Source organism: Palaemon carinicauda, chromosome 36 (genome assembly GCF_036898095.1).
Source record: "Palaemon carinicauda isolate YSFRI2023 chromosome 36, ASM3689809v2, whole genome shotgun sequence".
NCBI classification, from domain to species: Eukaryota; Metazoa; Arthropoda; class Malacostraca; order Decapoda; family Palaemonidae; genus Palaemon; species Palaemon carinicauda.
Window position 1 is genome coordinate 5,418,110 of NC_090760.1, and position 9,664 is coordinate 5,427,773.

At 35.1% G+C, this 9,664-nt stretch overlaps 1 long non-coding RNA gene across 4 annotated transcripts in view; it reads right to left on the reverse strand.

Moving 5' to 3' along the window:
* Window positions 1-424: 424 nt before the first annotated feature.
* LOC137628360 (uncharacterized) overlaps window positions 425-9,664 on the reverse strand; it is a 60,831-nt gene continuing 51,591 nt past the window's right edge. For 3 of the 4 annotated variants that reach the window (XR_011041348.1, XR_011041347.1, XR_011041346.1), the window contains 2 exons: window positions 7,095-7,204; window positions 425-1,396 (listed from right to left, as the gene is read on the reverse strand). This is a non-coding gene — a long non-coding RNA (uncharacterized lncRNA). Of the gene's footprint in view, window positions 1,397-7,094; window positions 7,205-7,637; window positions 7,745-9,664 lie in introns of those variants that run through there. The other variant, XR_011041349.1, reaches the window with a different exon arrangement.

Consider the following 9,664-nt stretch of genomic DNA (forward strand, 5'->3'; position numbering starts at 1 on the left):
AAATTTCCAAATACCCCGGGGGTAAAAGGGTTAAGCATATATGCTTATACTTTTTTAAGAGAACATAGGCCTGCCATAGATTCGACGTTGTGTAGGAGAAAATTTCAATATAGAGTTGCTACTAATTGAATGAGAATCTCGAAAGAAAGAGATGAAATGGTATACATAGACAGAGATGAAAAAAATATTCATGGTTAAAATAAGTAGTTGGAGGTTATATCCACATGCAATTAATGTACTTGAATTTGAATCAATTGCTAAAAAGATGATTAATATAAATTTCCCTTCAGTCACACATTTAGATAACTTGTTTACAGTACTTTACACAACTCTGAAAATTATACGACCTTGATGTTAAGAGGCCCAGAGGAAATTAACATTTGATTTAACAATAGTTAATAAAAATTGAAAATATGAACAGCAAATTTCTAAGGCAGAAGTCCTTCCTCATTTACACATGTTAGTCTTACCTGATTGTTATTGTTAAATTTACCTTTTCAAAAAAAAACATTTATAATAATACAAAAGGCCACTCCATTTAACATGAACTTTAATAATTTTGGCTAATTATTTTAGTGGCACTTGGAACCAGTTAACTATTCAAATGATTGTGATTGTTTAATATGAAATAAAAATTAAGAAATTACAATCTGAATTTTAATCAGAAAAGTCAATGCTCAAAAATGTAGATCTGGACCTGATTTTCAAGTTAAGTTTTAGGCATTTTGAATTTACTAGAAAAATAGCATCACTTGTATTTATTAAGGGAAAGATACAGAAAATTCAAAATGAACTAAAATAGCTTTATATGCCCTGACTCTGTAAAGATTAGGAGCCAATGAAATACTCGCTACTAAACCGAGTAAAAGTTAATGCCTTTTATAATTAAATTCCAAAAATAAAGACGCTTTGATAAACTTCAAATAATCTGGTGATATTGTAAATGACTTTACTTTTAACTCGACATCTGTTCTTCAATTCTCAGTTAGTGACTAGTATTGAACTAATGTGATATAAATGGAGTGACCGTTGTAACACACAGATCATTAAAATCTCAATAACTCTAATAAATTGAGCATTTAAAATATTTGAAGGACTATAATTATATTTATCATAAGGGTTTTCACTAGGGTTTCCAACTAGATTGTAATTTGGCTAATGATAATAGTAATAAAAGGTTTGATGATAGTATGGCCTCTTCAGTCGAGACTATTTGCTACTCCTTTTGAACTTGAAATTTTGTCTTCCTCGGAAATTTTCTGGAATTTTTTCTGTAGTAAATCCTAGAATATTTGCTGCAGATCTTCATCTAGACGTCATTAGGAATGTCTTACAGCAGTTTAATTTTCTAGCTTGAGCAGGAGACTATATTTAATTTCCTTTTGACGATTCTAGTCTGAAAAAATAAATAAAAAACGTTAATTTTACAGATATATATTTCTTACTCAAATATTTTACTGTGAACTTCAATATCATGACTACACTTTTGGTAAAACATTCTGATGATAAAATAAAAATAAAAAAATGACATATTAGACAACATTGTCCACTACAATCATAACAACAACTATTACAACCCACAGTATATCATGTAAAGCAAAAAAGGATTGATTCCTGAATCCTAACAAGGAAATACTTCACAAATCGAATGAATGACTTCTGGTATTCCACTGTTTTCTTCGAGATATTCAATAAACCATAAATTCCCTGAATAAAACATTCTACCTTACACCACAGAGGATACCTGGTCAAAAACACAAACTACTCATAAAAACTTTTATATAAAAACGATGTGTATAAATTCTAAGCAAAAACAAGATTTATTGACACAGTAACAGTTTCAGGAGTAGAATATTGCTAAGTATACAAGAGTATAGTGCTGTGCAAATGAATAATTATTATGTTCCCCCTCACCTAAAATAAGACCTGCAACTTCCTAAATTTATCAAGGAAATATACCACTCTCGTAATTGAAATGGCATACTAAACTTTCATTATATATAGCATGGATCCTCCACAAAATGACTCCAGCTATCCTAACATATCAATCAATTTATCTAAGTGAATTTTCTGGTTAACCTTCAATCAATGAACCAGCTTATTCCAACAATCTTCACCAGCTTACTTATCTAGTTTAACTATAGTTAACCTTATCACACAATCTTTGACTCACTTAATACATCTAAGTGAATTTTCTGGTTAACCTTCAATCAATGAACCAGTTTATTCTACCAATCTTCACCATCTTAACTACTTTAAATATGGATAACTTTATCACAAACTCTTGACCCACTAACCTAATCTCGGCTAGTTCACTTACAAGCTTATTCGATGTAGTTTTTTACTTACTGGGTATACTTTAACTAACCTATCCAAAACTATTAACTATTAACACAACAGCAATATGACTTTTGCCAATGATTAACCAATGTTACCTTAAATCAATGAAAAATCTATTCAACCTTATTCTTTAATATAATCCTGCCTTTATCCACCATTGGCTGCCCTATCCTGCCTTTGTCCCTTGACCGACCAATCATTGTCTTATCGAATTACTAATTTTAACATCAAATAATGAACTAAATATTGTTTTGACTAATATAATGTGTTTACACCACCAAATCTTTAGAAAGCGTCGGCATGACTCACACAACTGCAAGCTCCTAGATTTTAGTACCCCTTTGTATAAATCTAAGCCATGCACATGAGGTAGACAGTGCTAAGTCAGTCATGTTGGATTATATATTACTGGCATTCTAAAACCAACACCTCTACCATCTTCATACAAAGTTGACGGTATCCCACCACCCAATATAAGACGAGAAATGCTAGCAAGAACTGAAAAAGACACACAAATCAATGACCCCTTGCATCCATTCCACAATCATCACGAAGCAAGGTCAAGACTGAAAACCCGCAAAAGCTTCGCAACAGTGAACGGACTAGAACCTTTCCGGGCAGCTACTCACAGGCTAGAAAAGCGGCGGGAAAACGACTGATGGCCATCCAATGAGGAGCTGCCTAGCCTAAACGAAGGGATGCCCAGCGAAACAACCATCACCAGGAAGGACTGGGTAACCCTAAACATAGCAAGGGTAAAAGTGGGTAAAACTTGATATAACTGCCACAAATGGAGGTTAGCCATCATTTCATATGGCCTAGACTTGTGAAGAAGTAACAGGTTAACAGCCAAATGTCATAAGGATTAATAGTCCTGAGTTCCCCACAGGAAGGTACAGGTGCTTGATCCCAGCAGGGACTGGTCACTTGCCTCCGGTAAATCAGAAGCACCTGTTACGTTATCTTTTAGGGGGCATGTATGGAAAGGAAAGAAGGTAGCTAACAGAAATAACTTCTCTGACATATTTGCTAATTCAAAATGGGAAATAAATCCTCAATCTTAAGACAAAAACCCCTGTGGCACTCAACTACTCCAATGCCAAATACTGCTCACCAGTCTGGGAAAGGTCATGTCATCCCCATAAAGTTAACACCAACCTCAATCAAGCATGTCACATAATTACTGGTGCCCTAAGATCAACGCCCCTCCCAGTACCCAATAGATTGGCAGGTATTACACCACCAAATATCTGCTGAATAGCCCCTTCAAAGACCTCAAAATATAAATAGAATGATGAAAAGCACCCATGCTATGATCACTGAATGGTTAGACAAAGATCGAAATCCTGCAAAAGCTTCATAACAACCACTAGCCTCAACCCCATGGAGTCAACAACTTGCCATTTAGAATGCTGGACAGAAACAGACCACAGCCCACCAGGCAAAGCCGTACAGAGCCCATGTCAGTTTCTTCCCCATGGAACTAACCTTTATAGAAAGGATTGGGTTACTCTTAATCGAGTACCAGCTGGAGTTTGAGGGCTGCTAACAATCTTCATAAGAGGGGTCTCACCCCCTTTGCTGAGGCCCCATGTGGGCATCCCATATAGACAATGAACCACATACTTTGTGGGTGTTAAAAGCAGCCAATCTGTACAAATTTGAAGCTCTATGAATGTAAACAGGCAGCTACGCAGTGGGTACAATATTGGAGTGATAAGATATGATGATGAATTGTTACACTAGGCTCATGCTCCAGTTACCCTTACAAAGCTACACAAAATTAAGATTCTCTAAAAAGGAAAACTTTCCTTTGTTATATCTTTCAGACCTCTTCCTCCACTGATCAAAAGTAAAAGTGCACTTGACAAAAATAAACTATTATAACAAACCAAAGTAAGAGAAAGTTCCAACAGTGATGGTTTAAAATTAGCATCCTGGTAGCATCACATTCTGTAACCAAGCAACCAAAGAAAAAAGTGGCTTGGCTCAGGCAGGTAGGTAGGTGGCTCATCCTCACCTACCCATTGTTACTACTGTATCTATCGTTCCAGCTAGCGCATAAGTTATCGCGTATTTATAGGACAAAAGGAATAATTATGTTAATGTAGGATCAAATGATTTCCCAATGAGGTCGTCATAATTGTAGGATAGTTGGGGGAATGTAATTGCATAGTCAACAATACTTGGGTGGTTATTATGAGTATCATATGTGCACAATGCAAAAATCATTATTTTCATTTATTAATTAAAAGACAACAAATCAAGTGAAATTCAGCTGTGGAAATATCTAGTCATTTCCCTCATTTATCATCATATTTTACTAATTTTCAGTGGTCCCATACCATAAAAAAACTTGTTTTCCCACTATTTCCTCTTAGCAACGTTAGCTTTAGGAGTGTTCTTTCATCTCAAAAAAATGAAGGTTCTTTTGATACCTGATCTTTTGAAACAGTGTAAATTGCATTTAATTAAGATTAATATTGCAGAATACTTATTTTTGCTTGCAGTTAACCTGATTTATCCCGTTCAAGGTGAAGATATAGCATTCATTGCTGTTCAAATATTTTGTGATACATAGTCTTTTTATAGATAATATAGTTTGTTAGAAGATAAGATACTAATCTTCTTCTCTTATAAGTGAACCATATATTATTGTGTCCAGCATTTTCAACCATTAGTTTTTACTCTTCTTCTCAACCCCTTAAATGGCACAATTATCGTGGATGCTCAGTGGGAAATGATGTTTTACAGGTGGGGATACCATAAAAAGTGAATTACACAGTGTAGAATGAGACGAGCATAAATCACACCAAACTCGGCTAGAAAAATACATGTATCAAATGCATCACAGGAAACCTGGGATTAGGGTGGGGAAAACAGTGGAAGATGATTCTACGGTATCACATCTAAACATCACCTACCATAGCCTCAGGTGCTATTCCTCATGGATTGTAGTCTTCATCCGCTGTAAGTATTCCATTTGATAAATAATGACGCTATATCACTTGGTAAACATTAAACAGATCTTCTTATGTACATTACACAGAGCTTCTTATATACATCACTTACTTTGATTAAATGCCAGTATAAATAGACTGTATTTTCCCCAAAGCACTTATTACACAAGTGACAGCCTGCGAGTAAATAAAGATGACCTTATTATATATTTTGTTCTCCCACAAGCATTTTCAACAAACACATCAGCCATTAATTAACTCCATAGGGTTTAAGAAATTGCTGTTACATAAAACTTTGAGACCTGTAGCATAAAACTTTTGGAAGTTTCATTTGGTTCAAAAGGTCAGTTAATAAAAACATCAGATATGAAAAAGTCCTAAATCCATAGGACAATAACATAAGCATAATTATTCACCATTGATTTTTAAAGCAGCAAAAAAATTGAGAGAACCGTTCTTTGGTAAACATATGATACTTTAATTTATAGCTAAATACATGAACCATATATTTTTCCTAATTGTTATTTTGTGATTTATCCACTTTGAAAATGAATATAGGGAGCAAACCACCTGTTTATAAGGTGTCCAAACCCTCCCCCATACAATAAAAATCCTATGGGATCCCTGTGGGAAACCAGGGTTTTGGGTTGGGGAGAAAAAAAAATTGATTTTCAGCAATAGGAATGAGAAGAAATGTATAATAAACACAAGATAACGAGTTGCAAAATTATATGGTTCGTGTAAATGGCATGAAAAAGTATCTGAATTATCTATGATTCACATTACGTCACTCGCTTCACTCCCATAAACATCATCTTACTGCTCTTCTGTTCTGGCAAGTGGTACAATGATGCCCTGCACAATCCCTCCTCGTGAGCAACTACTTAAGTATAGCATCCCACAATCAGTCTCAAAAGTATACAATGGACTTAGAAAAGTAAGTGGCTTTCACATTTTAGTCAATCGATACCCAAGTTATTACGCCCAAGCCTCATTGGCCATACAGAGAAGAATGACAAAATAGACAGCACTCAACCATTTCTTGTAGTGTATTCCTGTATTGCTATCAATTGAACAATGAATATATAATATTTTACCTTCTAGCCAAATACATGAACCATATATTTTACCTACTCATTATGCTGTGATTTATCAATTGTTAACAATAATTATTAGGGGAAAACAGCTGTTCATAGGTTTCATACCGTCCCCCCCAATCATAATAATGAGGGGCTCCATTGTAAGTGGTGCAAAACTATAGCATAAATTCATATGATTCACACGTCTCTCAACTGGTTTTTGTAATCTTATGACTCACTTTGCTTACAAATAAACATTATCTCAATGACTCAAGTTCTTTGCACGCGGTACATGGATGTGCTGTGCTTTCAAAATATCATAATTATCTATACAATAATTTACATTACATACCTCAAATGGCTCTGCTCCACTTTGGCTCACTTGCACATTACATGAACCATATATTTTCCCTGCACATTCATTTTTTTTAACCATGATCATTACGGGACAACAGCTGTTCATAAGGTTTTCTACTCCCTCTCTATAATTAAAATCATGGGGGATCCTAGTATAAGTGGAGTGAAACTATACCATAATAACCTATGATTCACTTGTCCCTCAAATAGTTTTTGCATCACCGTGAGTCATTTTGCTAAAAAATAAAGATTACACACAGCTCTGTTCAGGCAAGCATTACATGGTTATGCTGCACATGCTATCCACGGAGTCACTACTAAAGTATCATAAGTACTGTAGGCATACAGTAATCCTTACCTCAAATTTATGAGGTAGATGGTTGAGGATCCTCTATAGATGGTGGGAGCATTGGGTCAGGATACAAAATGGTAGCTTGAGGCAGTAAATGATGTAAAAGCTCGGACCTCCTGTGGTGGTAAAATAAACACACATTAGTATGATAGTTCAGGAAAAAACAAAATACATAAAATTCAAAATTTGTATTAAAATGAATTTTACCTGGTGGATAAAGCATAAGATAAATATTGAACTAAATATTCCTTTTGCATTCCACCACCAAGAATGTAACTTTTGACATCTCCCTAAAACCTCTCTATGTTTTGGGTATCTGCACCTGTCTGTATCCATAAAACATTCTGAATGATTAACACAGAGGTTCGTATATCCGTAAGTGGCAAGACCTTTATAGCTTTTCCATGAATCACTCTGGATTAAACACCCCAACTTAATAAAATGTTTTATCAAGGGCACAAGTGAGTATCCATTTTTTGGTTGATCAACCAAAGTTTTTTTGCTCTCCAGCTCTATGCCACCAAATACCCACACACCAGACAAGTCTACCTTTGTTGTATTTGGACACTCCAAACTTCGATTCATCTAATTCACCGACTATGCCAGGCCCTCCATTAGCCTGTAAGTTCTGGACAATAGTGCCATGCTGAAAGGTCCTTTAAAGGAAAAATATTCACGATCAGGAGTTTTTGTTAGACTTGAACGTAGCCTTTAACCCTTTTACCTCCAAAGGACGTACTGGTACGTTTCACAAAAGCCATCCCTTTACCCCCATGGACGTAACGGTACGTCCTTGCAAAAAAATGCTATAAAATTAGTTTTTCATATTTTTGATAATTTTTTGAGAAAATTCAGGCATTTTCCAAGAGAATGAGCTCCAACCTGACCTCTCTACGACAAAAATTAAGGCTGTTAGAGCAATTTAAAGAAAATATACTGCAAAATGTGCTGGGAAAAAAATAACCCCCTGGGGGTTAAGGGTTGTAAATTTCCAAATACCCTGGAGGTAAAAAAAAAAAAAAGTGCTCTTAAATGTGGTTACAAAAACCTGCATGCATGATGCTTTCTCTTTCTTAGCAACCTTGACCGATTGATTACAAGCCCACAGATTCAATTGAGGTCTAAAGACATACGGATGTCCGCAGGTAGCGCATTGTACGGATGAAAGGATGGCTCGTCATGTGTAAAAACTCATATACCGGATCATCTTTTTTCCTAAAACATACATACGTTACCTCCCACTCTATTAAATAACACCACGAGCATATGGTCATATTGAACTAAAGAAAAATAGGGGTGAGGATGGGAGAAGTAAAAGTACATTCAGGGACTTTAGCGTAAGTACAGTACTTATAAGCTCTTAAAAAACAAGCTGATAAATATGTCATTAAAAACCACTCAGTTCCCCAAGCAAATGAAACTAATGCATGTCTAATAACCCACCATTAGGTTCCCAAAGGTAAACAACTAACAGACTTGGATACAGTGTTCACATTTGAATCAGACGATACTCAAGTCATAGACCCCCATTAATCATACTGAGAAAAATGCCAAAGTAGCTAGCACGCATCCATTTTTTATAACAAATTCCAGTTCTGCTGGAAAATCGAGTATCACATATTAAGCAGGGGATAGTTTCACTATCACATGAGCATCAAAAGCTATATACTGAACTGAGCATTTTAAACGATCAATGACCAATATAAAAGAAATTACACTAAATCTCGAAATAGATTGAATTCCCACATGGAAGACATTTTCTTCCAACGGTAGACATGGCGGAACTAATGCATTTTTAAAACATCGGGGAACTTACGCATAAATATCTAGCAGCTCTTAATCATAAAGCCAACTAATGATTACATCATACAAAAAACATAGATACCAAAAGCGAATGAAGGGGAATGCATGTGCAGTAACTCACAATCTGTCTCTCAAAAGTAAACAATTGAACAATACACAATTGTGACCCAGTCCCAATTACTTATATAGAGAAATATGCCAAAATAGCCAGCACCCGTCCATTTCCTATAGAAAATTCCAGTTTTGCTAGAAATAAGTATATATTAACAATTATTGCATTATATACTAGCAAGTTCTATACACGTGTTGCTTTATATTCAAGTTATTATTCTCTTCAAGTTCAGAACAAATTATGCTTAAACAAGTAAAAAATATACCACTTCTTATAAGCAAATCCAGTTTTGGCAAGATATTTAACTATTACAGTATACAGTTACTAAGTGTTATGCTGTGAATTTTTGTTAGTTGTGCCTTAGGTAAAGTTTTGATGAGCCAAACTGTATCACAAGCTATATTACAAAGCTTAAAACTCTACAGTAAAGGTTTGATAACTGTTTGAGTTATGTTTTAAACAGGAATATGTCATGCGGTAGGTTAAGTTGGGATATACCTCCATAATTAATTTAATCTACAGCATTGTATGTGACGTTGGGATAGTGTATATCCTCAATTTAATTCTATCTACAACATTATAAGTCACATAGCTTAGGGGGGCGTCTCAGTATGGCTAGGTAAGGAGACCGTATCCCAGGTTAGGTTAAGGTTAGTACACA